Genomic DNA, 21,088 nt, shown 5'->3' on the forward strand with positions numbered 1-21,088 from the left:
AAGGGGGGGGGGGGCCACTGGGGCCGGGCCCCCCCCAAAATGTTTCCTGAAACTAGAGCGAGGATCAGTCGTTGTTTTACGTACGATACGAACAACTTAAAACTTACGCCGAAATGACGAATTAACGTAGCGACAAAGAATCTACTAGCAGGGCTAAATACGGCCATTCATCATCATCATCATCTGTTTACCCTCCAGGTTCGGTTTTTCCCTCGGACTTAGCGAGGGATCCCACCTCTACCGCCTCAAGAGCAGTGTCCTGGAGCTTCAGACTCTTGGTCGGGGGATACAACTGGGGAGTATGACCAGTACCTCGCCCAGGCGACCTCACCTGCTATGCTGAACAGGGGCCTTGTGGAGGGATGGGAAGATTGGAAGGGATAGGCAAGGAAGAGGGAAGGAAGCGGCCGTGGCCTTAAGTTAGGTACCATCCCGGCATTCGCCTGGAGGAGAAGTGGGAAACCACGGAAAACCACTTCCAGGATGGCTGAGGCGGTAATCGAACCCACCTCTACTCAGTTGACCTCCCGAGGCTGAGTGGACCCCGTTCCAGCCCTCGTACCACTTTTCAAATTTCGTGGCAGAGCCGGGAATCGAACCCGGGCCTCCGGGGGTGGCAGCTAATCACGCTAGCCACTACACCACAGAGGCGGACACGGCCATTCATAATTCTCCATATTTGTACTGCTTGAATGAAAGGAAGACACTTAGGTTTGTGATGCGCGGGGTATTTCACTGTAGAGGCCTCAGTATTGGGAATGTGTTGACAAATGCCAAAAGATGAGGAAAGGGGCAATTAGCCAGGGATTACTCAGTAGGGGGCCGGAACGTGACCACCGAGATAACGGGGTCCACAGCCAGAAACAGTTGAACAACATCGTGTCAACTTTTGCAGATCAGTTCCAGTAAACTGGGGTTGTACCGTGGTTGAAAGATGTGCTGTGTTTAAGTTGCAGCGTTCGGAAGACTGTGACAGGATTGTGAGCTGCACGTTAGTTTCTCATTTTGTGCCATATAATAACTTTATTTGTCACTAAGGGCAAAATAATGTGCATCCTCGGTAAGTTATGATTTTTTAAAAATTCTAATAGCAAGACAGATCGCAGACGCGTGCCTTAGTTCTATAGGTAGGTCTATATATTTTGTCAAATGCCCGGGGACTGATTAGAACTTCAAATGGCACCATCAAAAGTGCATGTAACTATCTTGTAATTAGCGGACGTGATAACTCAGTTCCAATGGTTCTATCTTCTCATCAAGACGGCCGAGGCTTGAGTCGCAGTCGATGCATGAAACATTTTTAAAATGGGAAGTCACGTTCTATTGATGCAGATTCTACTTAAAACACTAGGTCGCGTGCCTTACCTTTCTTTAGTACTTTTGAGTAATAACCGCATCATTTATGATGGTGTGTTTTGAGTATCAAGCATTCTTCGCGCTTACCTTGTACCTTAAATGGTGAGTGGATGCAGTGGCGTACCCACGAAATAATTTCAGTGGCCAAGTCTAGGCCAGTAGCGTAGATACAACTTTTCCGTGGAAGGGGTTGTGAAAAGATGTTTTATTTTGTATTTAGAATTTGCTTTACGTCGCACCGTAGGTCTTATGGCAACGATGGGAAAGTAAAGGGTTAGGAGTGGGAAGGAAGCGGCCCTAGCCTTAATTGTATGTTGTATGTTCAGTCTTCAGCCCTAAGGCTGGTTGGATCCTCAACAGCTCCGCCATCAGCTGTCATTAAGGTGTGAAAATGGGAAACCACGGAAAACCACCTTTAGGGCTGCCGACAGTGGGGTTCGAAGCGGATGCAAGCACACAGCTGTGCGCCTTTAACCGCACGGCCAACTAGCCCGGTGGATATGAAAAGAAAGCCGGTCCTACCGAGTGCGGTGACGGATCTTCTGTAGATATTGATGGTTTTGATTGTTGCCATGTAATTATATCCAACAATCGAAATCATAGCTTCTGTACTCTAAACCGGCTGCATTATTGAAACTGTTCGTAAAATTGATAATATCGTTCTTCGTTTGTGAGGAAGTAGAATCTTCATTTAATTTTTTTTTTTTTTCTAAAAGAAAGAACCACTTTGGTACGACGCCCCGTGAAGGTGACTACCTGCCAGGTCGTAGATATTTCGATCACGGGAGACTCATGGCCAACTCTATTGCACCCAGAAACAAGGCTGTATCTTCCCGATCCCATGCCTTTCTTAACTCTGTCAGTGGCGGGCATCGAATGCAGGATGCCTTAAGTCTAATTCTAAAATAAGGTGACCTGAAAGTAACAAGCCGACCCCGCGGTGTAGGGGTAGCTTGCCTGCCTCTTACCGGAGGCCCCGGGTTCCATTCCAGGCCAGGTCAGGGTTTTTACCTGGATCTGAGGACTGGTTCGAGGTACACTCAGCCCACGAGCTTATAATTGAGGAGCTATCTGACGTTGAGATAACGGCCCCGGTCTAGAAAGCCTAGAATAACGGCGGAGAGGATTCGTCGTGCTGACCACAGGACACCTCATAATTTGCAGGACTTCGGGCTGAACAGCGGTCGCTTGGTAGGCGATGGCCCTTCGGGGCTGTTACGCCATGGAGTTTGGTTTGGAAAAGTGTACAGAGAAGTAAGCGACACCCCTGCAAGGCTCTTTAGCTTCCAGCTAGTTCTTCCGTCCGGTCTCGTGCATTTAGGACAGTTGGAAAACGCACGCCTTAATAAATGCTCTTCATAAAACCTGTGTAAACATAGTAACTGAATCTATTTATAACAATAATCACAAACGCCTCCTTTTCATGTGGTTCAGTTGGTTGAGTCGCTGTCCTTCTGAGTCCGAGTTCGCAGGTTCAAATCCCGACTTTGGTCGGTGGCCCTCAAAACAGTGTTGAAATGGCAACAGCTCCATGTCGTTGGTTTCTGGCACGTTAATAAAAATTATACATACAAATATTAGCGTCACAAAACTGTAACTTAATGCTACTATATTCTGCACCCCAGGCTTGCGAGGGAAACGAATTAACAATTTGCTTTACGTCGCAACGACACTGATAGGCCTTATGGTGACGGTGGGATAGGAAAGGCGTAGGAGTGGGATGGAAGCGGCCGTTCCCTTAATTAAGGTACAGCCCCAGCATTTGCCTGGTGTGAAAATGGGAAACCACGGGAAACCATTTTCAGGGCTGCCGACAGAAGGGTTCGAATCCACTGGCTCCCGGATGCAAGCTCACAACTGCGCTGCCCTAACCGCAAGGGAAACAAATAGGACAAGGTAAACACTCCCTAGCGTATGGTGTGACATATATTTTTCTTAACCAACTAACAAAATGTCTATACCCATACCCCTTACATTCTATATTTATTTATTTATTAGTGCCTTTTTAACAGTAGCGAAGTTAGGGCTCGAGGCCCTCTCGTATACTTAACCACATACTAATCAAAATCTTAAATAGAATACTGAGATACGTAAAACAGTTAAAACTACATAAATTAATAGTTTTAAAAATGAATGTAAATACATTACTAACTAAATTAATATTAAAACTAATTAATATTGAAAAGTGTGCGACTGCATGGCTAAATGGTTAGCGAGTTGGCCTTTGGTCACAGGGGTCCTGGATTCGATTCCCAGCAGGGTCGGGAATTTTAACCATCATTGGTTAATTTCGCTAGCACGGGGGCTGGGTGTATGTGTCGTCTTCATCATCATTACATTCTCATCTCGACGCGAGCCTAACATGTCCTCGGACACTTCTGGCACTAAAACCCATACGCCATTTAATTTCAGTATTAAAAACTCTTAAAAATGACATCCTCAGGCACGCACACATTCACACTTCAACCATTCAGTCAGCTGTCCTCAGCAGGTAGTCTCGGCAGGTTTAATTTAATTTCGTGTGGCTATTTCTAGCTGAGTGCAGCCCTTGTAAGGCAGACCCTCCGATGAGGGTGGGCGGCATCTGCCATGTGTAGGTAACTGCGTGTTATTGTGGTGGAGGATAGTGTTGTGTGTGGTGTGTGAGTTGCAGGGATGTTGGGGACAGCACAAACACCCAGCCTCCGGGCCACTGGAATTAACCAAAGAAGGTTAAAATCCCCGACCCGGCCGGGAATCGAACTCGGAACCCTCTGAACCGAAGGCCAGTACGCTGACCATTCAGCCAACGAGTCGGACGTCTCGGCAGGTGACCTTAAATCTTAATAAAGAGCTAGTTTCTCTGACCTGAGCTGACAGGGAATTCCATAATGTGACGCCGATCACCACAAATAATCTATTAATTGTATTTGTGCGGTGCAGTGGAATAGAAAGATAGGATCTAGAACGTGTATTTAAGTTGTGAAATGATGATAAAAAGGTGAATTTAGAAGAAATATACAGTGGCTGACTTTCAGCTAACACTCCTAAACACCATCGTTAAAGTGTGTAGCTGCCGACGTTTATCAGGCTTCAGCCATGGGACAGCCTCATAGTATGGGGTGGTATGAACATCGTACCCGATGTTGTAAATAAATCTCAGGCAGGAATTCAGTGCTCGTTGAAGTTCAAGTGTTTCTTCTCTCGTCATATCAACTAATACAACGTAACAGTAATCAAGAATAGGGGGAATGAGTGTCTGTATTCGTTTTGCCTTTAGCTCAAATGGAAATATATCCCTCTGCCGTTTAAGAGGGTGAAGCACTCCAGAGGTCTTTTTTTTTTTTTACGTATTTCTTTCGTGTACCAGAACAATCAAGTGTTTCATTCATAATTAAGCCAAGATTTTTAACCGGTTTACTGTGGGGAATAATGTTCCCATTCAGTAGGCTAGGCGGGATTGCGACATTGTTTGAGCAGCTCAGTAATTTTCGTGGTACCGAGCTCGATAGCTGCAGTAGCTTAAGTGCGGCCAGTATCCAGTATTCGGGAGATAGTAGGTTCGAACCCCACTGTCGGCAGCCCTGAAAATGGTTTTCCGTGGTTTCCCATTTTCATACCAGGCAAATGCTGAGGCTGTACCTTAATTAAGGCCACGGCCGCTTCCTTCCAACTCCTAGCCCTTTACTGTCCCATCGTCGCCATAAGACCTATCTGTGTCGGTGCGACGTAAAGCAACTAGCAAAAAAAAAATTTTTTTTCGTGGTCCAATTATGATTGCCTGAGATTTTGTGCAGTTTAGTATAAGAGAATTTCGTTGTGCATATATACTGAGTCATCAGAGGTCATTTTTAATATCTTGTCTTGCAGTGTCGATATGTTATTTCCTGTCACGGATGGTATGTCATTGATATAAATACAGAAAAGCATCTGGCCGTAAAACAGGGCCAAATTCACATGTATGACACAGTTCGCACCCGTGACCCCCACAGATGTAGGAAAAACGGAAGAAGAAGAAGAAGAAGAAGAAGAAGAAGAAGAAGAAGAAGAAGAAGAAGAAGAAGAAGAAGAAGAAGAAGAAGAAGAAGAAGAAGAAGAAGAAGAAGAAGAAGAAGAAGAAGAAGAAGAAGAAGAAGAAGAAGAAGAAGAAGAAGAAGAAGAAGAAGAAGAAGAAGAAGAAGAAGAAGAAGAAGAAGAAGAAGAAGAAGAAGAAGAAGAAGAAGAAGATGATGATGATTACTATTAGCTTCCGGAATCCGCACGAATCCGCCACTCTTACTTGGATCCAAGGACACTAATTTCCTTTTTAGGTATTCTATACCACCTAAACTCTGGAAGTTTGGTCACCTAAAAATGGGCCCCCCCCCAAACTGAAATCCTGGCTACGCTACTGGTATGGCATGTGCACTCAGAGATCGTGTGAGACCACTGACGAAAATGAGGGCTATTGGGCTAGACATAGGAATGATTGAATAGGTGGCAACATTTGTAGAAAATAGAACTCGGAGAATTAAAGTGAGGTATATGATCCTGTAATGATTAAGAGGGGGATCCCACAAGACAATATTATTGTGGACCTTCATGTTATATGGGTAAGGAACTGAAATCACAGATAAGGCTTTTATAACTGTATAGTGAATTAAGTTACACGATTGTGAGCAACTCCAAAAGGACCTCGACGAAGTTTTGTGAGATAGAGGGAGACACTGGTATGCTGATAAACGGGGTGAAAAGTATTATTGTGAGTTTCACCAACAGACAATGTGCCTTCAGTTTTACTTGCTCTGTTGATGGAGCGAATGCACTTCACGGGGACTGTTGCATGTACCTAGGTGTTAAAATAATGAAAAATCATCATTGGGGTAATCGCATTAACGAGGTTGTAAAGAAGGGTTACAGATCTCTTCATATAATTATGACTATCAGTGCAAGTGCGAGTTGTAGTAAGGATATAAAGGAGAAACGTATAAGTCACTAGCAAGGCTCCACTTAGGGTATGGTTTCGGTGTATAGGACTCTCGCTAGGATTACTTGATTCGTGAAATGGAGAGGATCCAAAGGAAAGAAGCACGATTTGCTGTGGGTTATTTTAGACTAAAGAGTAATGTTACGAAAACGTTACAATCTTTGGTCTGGGAAGATTTGGGAGTGGAAGTAAGGAGATGGGCTGCTCTACTAAACGGTATGTTCCGAGCTGTCAGTGGAATGGTGGCGTGGAATGACATTAGTAGACGAATATAACTGAATAGAGTTTTTTAAAGCATGAAAAATCATAATATTAACATAAAGTTGGAATTCAAGAGGACTAATTGGGGCGAGTATTCTTTCATAGGAAGTGGAATAATTAGGGATTGGAATAATTTACCAAGCGACGTGTTCGATAATTTCCAACGTCTTTGAAATTATTTTAGAAAAGAGTAGGTAAACAATTGATGGGGAATCTGACACTTGGGTCACAGCCCCAAATACAGATCAGCTGTAAATTAAGTAAATAAAAAGCGACCTCCAAGACCAGAAACGTGGATGAAAAAAGAAAGCCAAAATACAGGTGAGAACGGAAGGTTATTTCTCTCACAGAAGTGGAATTTAAACAATATTATTATTCTTAAGTCATTGCTGTAGATTGAAGATCTGTACCAGTCAAGCCGAACATGTCTTCGGGTACACTCTGCACTAATTGTTTGTTTGTTTGTTTGTTTGTTTGTTTGTTTGTTTGTTTGTTTGTTTGTTTGTTTGCTAGTTGCTTTACGTCGCACCGACAAAGATAGGTCTTATGGCGACGATGGGATACGAAAGTCCTAAGAGTTGGAAGGAAGCGACCGTGGTCTTAATTAAGGTACAGCCCCAGCATTTGCCTGGTGTGAAAATGGGAAACCATCTTCAGGGCTGCCGACAGTGGGATTCGAACCCACTATCTCCCGGATGCAAGCTCACAGCCGCGTGCCCCTGACCGCACGGCCAACTCGCCCGGTACTCTGCACTAAAAGCCATGCGCTAAATCAATCAATCACTCGAAGAATATTTTCTGGTGTAACGTGTTATGTACCGGTATCTTAATCAAGGCAGTGAATGTTCCGTATAAAAAGTGAATGTTTAGAGTACATTGAACTCGAAGTGGCTGTTTGGTTGGTAGTAAGGTAGTGAAAAGTAACCCGGCTCATTGGCAGAAATGGCCAGTGTTTGACCTTCGGTTTAGCGGGCCTCGGGTTCCTTTCCCTGCCGGATCGGAAATTTTAACAGCGTTTGATTATTTCCTCTGTTCATCTCGATCCATATCTTTACATATAGCACGTCACACTACCACAGAAACATGCAGTAATGTATACATCATTCCACATAGGGTTGGCGGCAAGAAAGGTATCGGACCATAAAACTGGGATTAATCTGATGCCAAGTACTTGGGGTAGAGGAGTGTGTGAGTGGGGGGAGGGGGGTAAAGCTGGGAAGAAGGGAAAGGTAGGAAAAAAGTATTGTACGATTTGAAAAACGACACAATCCCAACATTTTCGTGCAATGTTTAGTAACTCGGACTGTCATCTTAGTGTATCGTAGTGAACATATCCCAGGGTAACATTTGAAAGACGTAGTAAAAGATGATACGCAACCACCCCCATATTTATGTATAGCACTCTCAAGGCCAATAGATAATAGCATGTGTTACGGAAGTGCGGAGAATAGGGGTGTAACACAGTAGCACATGGACATGAATCAGCGTGGCACACGGCTCTAATCCTAGCTCGGTCGAGTGCAAATCCTCTCCTAATCCACCTGTGGTGTGTACCAACCACCCACAAAGTGAGTCAACACGGAACTGATATGGTTGAAGAGAGAGAGCCGTTATTGGGGAGGAGGAGCACCCACAAGTATCGTTCCACATGGTAAGCCCTTATTGTTTCCTACACACCCTGGGGGATTATGTGGCTCTGGTTAGAGCAGATATGCCCATGTGCAACCTAGAACCTAGTTTGTAGTCCAGATTCGGCCCCAGTAGTTTTAGGTGATTGTCTAGCTTCGGCCCAGGAAGTTTTAAATAATCGTCCAAGTGCAGCCCGGGAATACCTGAGTTACAATCGAAGTTATAGCTTAGTGCAAACCATATTTTCCTTCCTATTTTGCAGGCTTGAAAATCGCCTGTAAAATAGTGTAACGTTCAGTTTCGTTCTCATCATTATATTTCAACTTAGTTCCTGCTGCTTGATTTGAATTATTTCATTTAAAACGAAACTTACACGATTTCTTAGAGAGAGAGAGAAAAAAACCACTATCATTCTGAAGGTCCTTGTGATGACGAAACTTGTAACAGCTTTTCACTATTAAGTCCTTCCCCTTTTGAAGGCGTTAAAGGCGTGCTCAATTCACATGGAAGGACGTGGTTTCGATTTACCGTCTAGAGGTCGAAAAATGTTCACTTCTGGAGAAGCTCGTGGCTCTAAGGTTTACTCAGCCTGCACCAGAAAATGAGTTCTTTGGGAGTGAAGGCGGCCAGACATATTTGGGTAGAGCTAACCACTCTGACCCTCTCATTGCCGAGTTTACAGACAGTGGAAGCTTTTACTTTCTACTCCTCCAAGAGCCTTCATTCCATATACGGAGATGTTTTCCAGAGCATGCGCGGCGGACACTAAACGCGAACCAAACAGCCTTGAGAGCTTGTGTTCTGCACGATATGACATGAATGTACTCGTAAGGTTCTCTATAGATCTCATAGATTATGTTAATAGGCTATACTAAACAAACAAATGGGTGGTGTCTGTGTTGGAACCATGGCCACAGGCCTTTTGGGCGTAGAGTACGTCGTGTGGATGTTAGAAACTGTGAATGCGCATAATTTAGGTTTAGATTTTAATTTGTCTGGGCTCTCCTTTTGCGAATTATTAAATCACTTTATTTCTATTCTTTGTCGATTCCATTACATCTTCTCGAGTGTCTTCGGGCGTATCTGTCTTCATAGGTTAGACGGGAGCAGTAGACTTACTCCGTTGCGGCTTGCGGGGCTCGGCTGCCTCGGCTTTCTCACCTTGTGTGTATAGTACGCGGAATTTTTAGTGATACTTCGGCTCTCTAGTGCTGAATCGGTAGACCTCGGTTATCTCCGTGATTCGTATTGGCAACCTTTGACACACAACTATGAATCGATTATGCATCGCAGTAATGACGATTGTGAAAGTCATTGTGGAAGTGATATTTCTGATAATTCATGCTAGGAACAAGATTCGCATCGTGAAATCTTATATATATAAAGCCGCAAGGCTAACTGACTGACTCACTCACTCACTGACATTAATGTTTGCCCACTTCCAGGTGAGCTAGGAACTTGAAATTCGGCAGTCTGATAGCTTTTAAGCTGCAACCCAAGGAAAAATTTAAAAAAGTTCAAATTTTTCATATTTAGCCCCTTCTTCCGCCCAATCAAAGAAATTTCGTGTTAGACCCTTCCAGATGAGCTAGGAACTTGAAATTCGGCAACCTGATATATATGAGGCTGTAACCCAAGGAAAAATTCCAAAAAGTTAATTTTTTTTGTATTTAGCCCCCCACGGAATCTATAATTATAAAAGGAAGCGTCTGTCTGTCTGTGCGCGATGCCCAGCAAAATCCACAGCACGCAGAGGTCTGAAATTTTGAACATTGGTAGATGGAAAGGGGTCCGAATGCACCTCGAAGCCGGAATTTTCATTTTCGCTTTCGTTGGTGAGTTATGAACGAAAAACCATCGGGAAACGTGCATTGGGATATGACAATCCAACGTGCTGTCACCAAGATTAAATGCATAGAGTTGCTGTCGCTAGGCAACGTACATAAGATAGGTAGAGAACATAATATTCAAGGAGCCATTTTACGTCCAGGGCGTAGGAAACCGTTTTTGGTCTTATGTGGTGTGAGGGCATATGACGCTGTTGATGGCGATTCGTCCGTCGGATCGGGACGTGAAGTCTTGAGCTATTCGAGAGGAGTGGGCTATGTGCCGGTGCTGGGTTTCATCCTCTTAATTCTTACTATCATATATAGCCTACTGTCATTTATTTCATCTCATTAACTAATCTGATTAGGTTGACGTCATGAAAGTCATCCGGTCGTAAAAATTCGCTACGAAGATTCATCTCACTTCATATCCAAACCAAGTAGAGGAAGGGAACAAGGGTTGGACACTTAAACATTTAGAGGAAACATATATGACACAAAATAGACGATAATAATAAACAAGGAATAATACATATATCAGTCACGATGCCATTGTAAGTCCGTGGAATAGGACATTTTCTTTCAATCCATGATGTATGGTTTACTGTCTGTGTTCACGTGTGTGATACCCAGCCAAATCCACGGCAAACAAAGATCTAAAATGTTTATCATAGGTGGGCACAGGTTTTCACCTAAGACGCATGGCTGTGTCTAAGAGAAATTCTTGCACCAAGACATGAAGCTGTCAACGTGATCAACAAGCAACACTCTCAATAATTAACCGGTTTCCTATAAATTGAAAAGTCTATCGACACGACATGTCATACAGATGAAGCTGTCAACTACACGACAGAGATTTTGAACAATTTGGAGTCACCTGGAGCACATCTTTGGGTGGACGATTCTGGCACCGATTATCCTTCTCAGGAATGTGAATCCTTCCCTCTGCAATGAACACGGCTCTGAAACTGATGACGAATATTATTAAATAATAATGCTATTTGCTTTACGTCCCACTAACTACTTTTACGGTCTTCGGAGACGCCAATGTGCCGGAATTTAGTCCCGCAGGAGTTCTTTTACGTGCCAGTAAATCTACCGACACGAGGCTGTCGTATTTGAGCACCTTCAAAGACCACCGGACTGAGCCAGGATCGAACCTGCGAAGTTGGGGTTAGGAGGCCAGCGGTTTAACCGTCTGAGCCACTCAGCCCGGCACGAATATTATTGAAGCCACCATCATGACTGAGCATGCCGCGGGCGAAGTAGTTTTCCTCGGACTGTAAGTCCATTGAGTAGGAAACCATTTTCGGCCCGCAACACGAGGAGCCACCAGCCCGTAATATTCGGAAGTGTTTGTGTGTACGTATGCGAAGCCCAGTCAAATATACGACACACAGAGATCTGAAATTTTGACATAGGACAATCGCTTAAAGTTGTAGGACTCCATCTTCGAAAACGGTGCTTTTGCAATTGTCAACTGAACGTGGATTGTTCAAGAGTTCAAAAGGCAAACACAATACAGTATACATCTTACCTTCAAATGGAAGGACAGTAATATAGTTTATTCCGAAGCTCTAAGGAAACTATATATATTGTATTATATAACATGGTCTTTTACCTGGTTTTAATATTATTTGTACCATACCGGGTTATCTTAAGCATTGAAAGTAACAATATAATAAAAATAAAATAATGTTTCATGCAATCTACGTAAAAATATGTGAGTTAATAAATATAATGCTTTAATTTGCTTTTTAAATAAAGAGTTTAGAAACATCTAACGGTTGAATTACTAAACGCAGGCAAAGCCGCGGGCACATGCTAGTGTTATATAATACGTGTGTGACACAGTTGTTGGCCGAATATAATAAAGGTTTAGAAAAATGAATATATATATATATATATATATATTTGCTAGTTGCTTTACGTCGCACCGACACAGATGGGTCTTATGGCGACGATGGGATAGGAAAGGCCTAGGAGTTGGAAGGAAGCGGCCGTGGCCTTAATTAAGGTACAGCCCCAGCATTTGCCTGGTGTGAAAATTGGAAACCACTGAAAACCATCTTCAGGGCTGCCGACAATCGGATTCGAACCCACTATCTCCCGGATTCAAGCTCACAGCCGCGTGCCCCTGACCGCACGGCCAACTCGCTCGCTAATTAATATATTGAGACATTCCGAATATGTTCACAACATTGACATCTGTTCTACAATTTTTCACGTACCTAATCAAGTTTTCTCAGATAGTATTACAGATATCGATTGACCTTGCGTAGAAGGAACGAACGTCCCATTGCAGTATTACATTCTATCATGTCGCGGTACCGAGTTATACTATTTGTACCTCATACTCCAAGCCCTGATTTAACCACAAATGGTGGGTGCTCATGCCGCCCACTGTTGCGCCATCTGGCGTTGAAAGGTATTTAAGAAGACTCTTTGTACCTTCCACTTTTCAGGACTTTTTTTTTTTTTTTTTGCAAGATTTTATCATTTTGAAAATATTGAAGGAAGTCTGGCATACACTTTCTAGGATATATGGAATTTTTACCGAGGGTCTCAGTACAGGAACGAAATGATGAACGTTCTGCGCCACCTCGAAAGGGAGAAGATTTAAGTGGGTCCAAAAGATACCCTTTTCAGTTAAAATCGCGAATGGCCAAGTTGTTAAATATGCATTTATTTATATGTTTCATTATGGACCGAGTTGACGCTAAAATCTAGTATCGACTCGCACATTGATCTCGTAACGAAATACCCCACGCCGCAGTTTGACTTCTCTGGTCATCTCTTTGTATGGGCATCGCCCTCTAGTACGGGTCTCACTCTACAGTCCGTGGTAAGAGCTGCAAGCAGAGTGGATAGGAGACTGAATAACGTGTACTGTTGAGTCTGTGGATGAATGACAGTCTGTGCTCGTCATGATTATCGTCAGCCATGGCCTTGTAGAGAGAGTTGCTAATCCTTGCCGGTCGGTCCCAGGTTCGATTTGGCATGCTACGCCAGCAGCATCGTCACCGTTTCTCACCCGGGTGGCCGCTTTTCGAATCCCGGCCAATGCGTGTGAGATTTTTTAACTGAACATCAGATCCTGTGTTTTGCATTCTATGTAAATAAAACTAGCGGTCCCGTGGTCATGATCACGATAACAATAGTCACGTAAAACAAAAAGCTTGCTTGCTTTTGTTTGGCTAGACACTCATCTCATTAAATGTTCGTCACTTAAATATTTATGCCTTATACCTTCATTATAACCATTAAGGATGAAAAAAAAAAAGAACTGTTAAATGTTGTTACTTTATTAATGTTTTAAGGTTTCCAAACCTCGGGACATTTTTTTCATGAAGTATACTCATATACAGTATCTGTAGGAAATCCATCTCACGTTATGGGGAGCAGTTTTTCGAAAACGTAATTTCGTCTGGAGGAAACTCCCTGTTATTTACATTAGGTAATCATTCTCTAGTCCGGCTCCATGGCTAAATGGTTCGCATGCTGGCCTTCGGTCCAAGGCGTCCCGGATTCGATTTTCGCCGAGTCGGGGATTTTTAACTTTTATTGATTAATTCGTCTGCGGAGGCTGGGTGTTTGTGCCGTTTCCAACATTAGAAACCATGTTAGGTAGGGCCGCATCCTCGGAGACGTGCAGGTTGTCTGTTGGGCGTCAATTGGAAAGACCTGCACCAGGCCTCTCCGGAGGCACACGCCATTATTATTATTATTATTATTAAATATGTAAACGACATGATGAATGAATAAATACTACTACTACTACATTGGGGCTGCTCTAGCTACTCTGCATGAGGAATCATCTGAACACATACTTTCCGAATGTGAGACGCTGGGTAGAATCAGACTCTCCACTCTAGGACTGCCAGGTGAAGAGAAAGAAAAAATCCAAGAAGACCCAATAAGAACAACCTGTAGCTTTGTGAAGGGAGCAGGTATATCGAGGTGGGAATGAAGGAAAAACATGGTAGCAAAAGATCTTAGAGGTCGACGCTAATTAGGAAGTAATATTTAGAGGCCCCATGAAGAAAAGAAGAAGAATAAAAAGAAGCTACTCTGCATTAATTGGGTATAGCTCCTTCATGCAAACAGTAATCTAATAAGTATTTCAGATATGCCACTATATCCCAACCATTGCCGTTACTATATTGTATATTCCCAGAAATCTTACCAGTCCCAACTGCGCTTCTAGCTTTCAGATTTTGTATTGCATTTCTTTCAGTAAATTTTCAAGTCCTTACAATCATTTAAGAAAGGTTTAGGTAAACAATCGATAGGGAATCTGCACCTGGGTGACAGACTCAAATGCAGATCAATGATGATTGATTTTTATTTTTTTAAATTTTTCCTCTTTCTTACAATTTGCTTTACGACGCACCGACACAGATATGTATTATGGCAACGATGGGATAGGAAAGGGCTGTGAGTGGGAAGGAAGCGACCTTGGCCTTAATTAAGGAACAGTCCCAGTACTTGCCTTATATGAAAATGGAAAACCACGGGAAACCATCTTCAGGGCTGCCGACAGTGGGGTTCGTACCCGCTATCTCCCGAATGCAAGCTCATAGCTGCGCAACCCTAACCGCATGGCCAGCTCGCTCGTTGATTGATTGATTGATTGATTGATTGATTGATTGATTGATTGATTGATTGATTGATTGATTGATTGATTGATTGATTCTTCTGATGTTATACGGAAGCCAAGTCTCCAGGTAAAGTTACTGAACAAAATACACTAGTGTCCAAGAGGTAAGCATAATCACTAAACGAGGCCATACCGCTTGACAGGAATGTCAGACGGATTGCTAAACAAACGGAAGCTGAATCACACACCATATGTCACACAACTTGTCCAAAAAAAAAAAAAAAAAGTGTCAGAAAGGTTCTGATAGCTAAGGTACACCTTTGACAACAACTAACAAAACTTGGCAATGTCTTCCACAACAAAATATGCTGTTAATAGGGTGTATGGTTACCCCTAACGGCCACACATGCTTCGCAGCGACGTGGCAGTCGATCCCATTTCTCCGAAAGGGCAATGCGAAGGTCTTGGAGAGTCCTTGGTGTAGGCTGACGGGATGCAATTTGCCTCCCCAATGCATCCCGGGCATGTTCTATAGGATTCAGATCCGCAGACCTCGCTGGCCAGTCCATGCGATAAATGTCTTCCCCAGCCTGAAATTCATCCACCAGAGCAGCGCGGTGCGGTCGGGCATTATCGTCCATTAAGAGAAAGTTAAAGGAATTTAGTTTAAAGGAATTTAAATGTGGAGACCAAGAAGAGTTTTATTAAGTGCTATATCTGGAGTGTGGCCTTGTATGGTTCAGAAACGTGGACTATTAGTGCACGTGATAAGAAACGTTTGGAAGCATTTGAGATGTGGTACTGGAGGAGGATGGAAAAGATCTCATGGACAGAAAAACTCACCAATGAAGAAGTTCTTCGACGAATAAGTGAAAAAAAGAACCTTTTTAGCAACAATAAGAAAAAGAAGAGACCAGTTAATTGGCCATCTCTATAGGCACAATGGATTCATAGTTAATGTCATAGAAGGAAAGATTCAAGGTAAAAGAGGAAGAGAAAGACCTAGACTGCAATATGCAAGACAGATCAGAGATGACGTAGGAACAGGCTCATATGTGGAAATGAAGAGATTAGCGAATTACAGAGAAGAGTGGAGAAGACGAATTGCTGCCAACCAATCTTAGGATTGAGAATTAAGAAGAGAAGAGAAAGTCTGGACCAGCCGTACCTCTGAAGAGTCGAACATGGTTGACACAAAGTCTTCGATCTTAATAACTAAAAATACAATTCTTAATAACTAAATGATGCATTCAATGGCATTGATAAAATTCTTATATCTTAATAACAATATAATTCATAATAACTAAATTATTCAGTCTTATATCTTAATAACTAAAAAGACAATTTTAATAACTAAATTATTCATTAAATTACTCGGTACCTACAATAACTTTCTGACAGCTTTCAGTGGAATGTTAATTCTTAGTGGTGTGGCAGTGTAGCTGCAAAAGTTTTATGAATATAGATATTGACATGTCGAAGTCCAAAGTAGTGTCTATGCTGACCGCTTCATTATAGTTGCTACATAACCTATAGAGTGGTGAATGGTTGTGGGCGGTCGTCAGAGCTCTTTCAGTCCTAAACGTGCTGCGTTCTCTTGAGTGCAAGCGAGGTACGCGAAAATTCAATTGGGATAGTAAATACATATTATCTATGTTATTGTTTAATAATTTATGCATGTACTTGGCATCGATTATTTTTCGCTGAATTTCAATGCGGGTCATTCCGACACTGGTTAGTTAATTTTTGTATGGCACCATAAGTGCTGGTGTTTGGTGATGCACTCTTTCGATTAACGTAATATATTTATCGAACCTTGGATTCCATACAACGCTAGCATATTCCAATTTAGTTCGTACAAAGGCATTATAGAGTGCTATGATGGAATTCGTCTTCCTGAACAGTTTTGTGTTCCGTATGACAAATCCCAATGCCCGGTAGGCCTCTCCCGTCACCTTGTTTACGTGAGCTGTGAAAGTAAGACCCTTGTCAAGCCGGACTTCCTGTAGGGCGTTTGGACCCAGCTTGTATGGAAAGATAGTTTTATTCTTTTTCCGTGTGAAAGACATTGTTACACACTTCGAGACGTTACATTTTAATTTGTTAATGACTCCACATCAGAATACCATCAAGGTATTTTTCTAATAAGAGGCAGTCTTGTGTTGAGCTAACTGGTCTGAATATTTTGAAGTCATCGGCATAAAGGAGACCGTTGGTAATTTTTACATGTTTAGGCAAATCATTTTTGAAAATGACAATTTGAAAACACAATTGGGCCCAGGTTCGAACCCTGAACGATTCCCGAATTTACATTGTATTCCATAGAGGAATTTCCAAGATAATGAACATATTGTTTTCTGTCAGATAAGTACTAAAAAATTTGAACATATCTCGCAAGAAGCCAAATCTACTCAATTTATTTAACAATATATCATGATCCACGTTGTCAAATGCCTTTTCAAAATCTGTTAAAATAACGTCCATTCAACATGATGCCGCCCCACACCATGACGCCACCACCACCATACTGGTCCCGTTCCACAATGTTCCTGTGGTTGTATCGGCTACCCAGTTCTCTCCAGATTAATGTGCGAAGGGAATCGTTCTGCAAACTGAAGCGGGATTCATCTGTGAAGAGCACATGCCTCCATTCATTCATGGTCCACTTTCGATGTTAACGGCTCCACAGCAAATGGGCCCGTCTCTGAGCTGGAGTGAGCGGGACGCACACCGCTGGACGTCGGGCAAACAGCCCTGCTATTCTGAGCCTCCGGTACACAGTTTGCTGGGAAACGGCCACCCCTGAGACGGCTGCAAACTCCGCCGACAATTGTCTTGCAGATGCACTCAGATTTCGTCGGGCGGTTAAGGCCAGATATCGGTCCTGCTGTGGGGTGGTTACCCTTGGTCGACCTGGTACTGGCCTACGACTAACATCTCCTGTGTCTCGAAATCGTCTCCAAAGCCTGGAAATGACACTTTGTGGCACATTCAAGAATACGGCGACATCGGTCTGTGTCTGGCCTGCTTCACAGTGCTTCCAGGGAGGGCGAGTATTCTACGCTGCAAAATGGGGTCTAAATGGCGTCGTTGGGCGATTATGCTGTCACGTCCACCACGAGGCTACACTCCGGACACTATAACAGGGCAAACACGACTGAGGGAATATGGGGTGCAGGCACTGGCTGTGTTTACCTTGCGGTTACGCCGCTAGTCAAAGCAGGGAACACGTAAGGTTGAGGTGCATATGTCGTGCGATTTGCGGTCTGTTTCCAGTTTCCCTGCTTACTCGTAACTTAACTTTGTACACTACTGTATGATCCACATGGACTGATAAGAAATGTGTCAAAAACTGAAGACAAAATTTATCTTAAGTTTCTAGTCTTACAGTATAACCATTCAAATATGTACGTATTTCAAAACTTACCATATAAAGGCAATATAGTTTGTTTTCCGTTTCCTGTATTTATACGATGCTAATAAAAGGCAAAACATTTTAGACACGAATAACTTGGTCTGGAGTGTAAATAATTGAATGATAATGCAACATCTATTTTTTTTCCTGTAGAAACTGTTCGTCCTGCTCAGCAACAGTACTGCAAGCATTTGATTTAAATGTGCTATCCCAGAACATAGCAGTTATTACCACTGTATCAAGTTAATGAGCGTATTTCTTTTTTCTCTGTCGCTATAGACAAGAGACAATTCTAATCATATTCACTATTCAGGGCTTGATATTAATGCTACTGCTGTAAGCAGTTTTCTTATTAACTCAGTGTGCAGAGCTTATAGACCGTGATCTGTGCAATCTACTTACTTAGGGGCCGATGACCTTAGATGTCAGGCACCTTTAAACAACAAGCAGCATTATCATCATCAATCTACTTATGCGTAAATTCACAATATTCCGACCACTGTATATAAATTTCGTGTGGCTATTACTAGCCGAGTGCAGCCCTTTTAAGGCAGACCCTCCGATGAGGGTGGGCGGCATCTGCCATGTGTAGGTGACTGCGTGTTATTGTGGTGGAGGATAGTGTTATGTGTGGTGTGTGAGTTGCAGGGATGTTGGGGACAGCGCAAACACCCAGCCCCCGGGCCACTGGAATTAACCAATTAAAGTTAAAATCCCCGACCCGGCCGGGAATCGAACCCGGGACCCTCTGAACCGAAGGCCAGTACGCTGACCATTCAGCCAACGAGTCGGACACCACTGTATATGACCAACATTCTGCTGTTGAAACCTTTTTTCGACTAACGGGACTTGAACCAGCTAACTACGGTGTCAGACCATATAGACTTGACGCCTTAACGACCGTGGTCTCCAGGCGGCTTTAATTTGGCTATAGGTAACTTTGCAAATTCAAAATATTATAAAAATTGTAAACGAACTAATTTTCATGCAGTGTTTAACAATGCATAAATCAATACGTGCAAATTATAAATTAATGCAATTCACGTGCAATATATAAACAAGAACAAACTATTAAATATGATATACAGACGACATTATTTAAAATTTAAATAATTCCTTTTAATAAACATACAGAAATATTATCATGTTGTCGAGCCGCAATAAGATGTTTTAAAAAATGCGTCAAACATGTAAATATCTTTTATAATAATTATAGTGGAAAAAATTGGTTTCATTCATTTTTAAACAAATGACAGGACTTATTGTCTCGCGCTGCACGCTCTCGGTATAGCGTGCACTGGCTAGTATGCCGCGATTACTTTACCTTTCCACATAGCGTTTAAGTGGTTAGCGTGCTAACCTTTGGTCACTGGGGTCCCAGGTTAGATTCCCGGCCGGGTCGGGGTTTTCGACTTCGTCTGGTTAATTTCTCCGTCGCGGAGGCTGGGTATTTGTGTTCGTCTTAAATGTATAAGTTCAATTCATCAAGTCAATTCATAATTAATAACCAGAAGCATACAAAATTGTAGCTGACTAAATGGTCGTTAAGACCGAAAGCCAAAATTGAAAAAATAGCGTTTTTATTTGCTGATGGTGATGATAATTGCTCTAAGAGTAAGTTTAACTATGCATCATCCGCCTTCATAGCGTACGTGTTAACGCTATTAACTGCCATCATCGGTAGCCCCGAGCAGGGGTGCTGGCACGAGGTTTTGAATGGTACATGCAGATCACCTCCATTGGGGGTGTGCCCGAAAAGAGCTCCACCACATCGGGACGACACGAGTTTTGTCCGGCTCCATGGCTAAATGATCAGCATACTGGCCTTTGATCGAAGGAATTCCGGGTTATATTCCCGGCTGGGTTGGCGATTTTAATCTTCATTGGTTAATTCTTCTGGTTCAGGGGGCTGTGTGTTTGTGCCGACTTCAGCATTAGAATTCATCTTGGGTAGGGTACCATCCTCATAGATGTGTAAATGTCCTATAGGCCGTTATCTCGGAAGACCTGCACCGGGCCTCTCCGAAGACCACTGCCATAATAATAATAATAATAATAATATAAAGGAAACGGTTGGAAATTTTTACATAGGGCGTCATCTCGGAAGACCTGCACCGGGCCTCTCCGAAGACCACTGCCATAATAATAATAATAATAATAATAATAATAATAATAATAATAATAATAATAATAATATAAAGGAAACGGTTGGAAATTTTTACGTGTTTAGGCAAATCATTTTTGAAAATGACGAACATAATTGGGCCCAGGTTCGAACCCTGAACGATTCCAGAATTTACCTTGTATTCCATAGAGGATTATATTATTATTATTATTATTATTATTATTATTATTATTCGTTATGTCCAACCATGGAGCGCGATTGAACCTATTTAGCTGATGTCGTTGCCTTTTTCTCCCAAAATCTCTTCATCTTCTCGCTGCGGCTTTTTTTGCGATCTTCTGACCAGGTTTTGTTGGTGGTAGTGCTTGGATGATGTTTAAAGCGGTGATTGTCAACTAATTTTCTGAACTTATATCTGTCTAACCCAATGTCATCTGTGATGCCTATTTTTCCTGAAGATATTTTTCAGCTTCAAGCAGCCAATTTTTTAAACTGTCATTGATGGGGCAAGATTCAGAATTATTTTGGTCAATCTCCGATTACTCATTCTGAGAATATGTCCATAAAATTTCAAACGTCTTTTCCTAAATGTGTCTGAGATTTTCTCTGAGTGTTAGTACAGGTCATGCGATTTCCTTATCATCCAGATTCCCCCTGAGCAGACTGGTTATTATTATTATTATTATTATTATTATTATTATTATTATTATTATTATTATTATTATTACCGTGGTTTGGTGGATCAGCAGAGGTGAAAGAAGGTGCTGGGATGAATAGGTCTCAATATACGAAATTAAAGTTAATTTAAAATTTAACAAGGTTATATTTTCTTTTCAAGATCAAGAAATAACAAATATAACAGGTACTCAGTAGCCTAGCAACAAATCAAGAATGTACAATTACAGTTGTTACAGGATTTGGGCTCCGAGAC

General features: G+C 42.3%; 1 protein-coding gene across 8 annotated transcripts in view; it reads left to right on the forward strand.

Moving 5' to 3' along the window:
- The window catches only part of ATP7 (copper-transporting ATPase 1), a 570,660-nt gene that overhangs the window by 269,146 nt on the left and 280,426 nt on the right, over nucleotides 1–21,088 (forward strand). The window contains exon 1 of one of the 8 annotated variants that reach the window (XM_068224965.1): nucleotides 8,184–8,213. The exons of the other annotated variants lie outside the window; for them this stretch is intronic. The gene's annotated coding sequence lies outside the window, so the exon portion shown is untranslated. Of the gene's footprint in view, nucleotides 1–8,183; nucleotides 8,214–21,088 lie in introns of those variants that run through there. 8 annotated transcript variants of the gene reach the window in all.

The sequence above is a fragment of the Anabrus simplex genome, chromosome 1, assembly GCF_040414725.1.
Source record: "Anabrus simplex isolate iqAnaSimp1 chromosome 1, ASM4041472v1, whole genome shotgun sequence".
Lineage (NCBI taxonomy): Eukaryota > Metazoa > Arthropoda > Insecta > Orthoptera > Tettigoniidae > Anabrus > Anabrus simplex.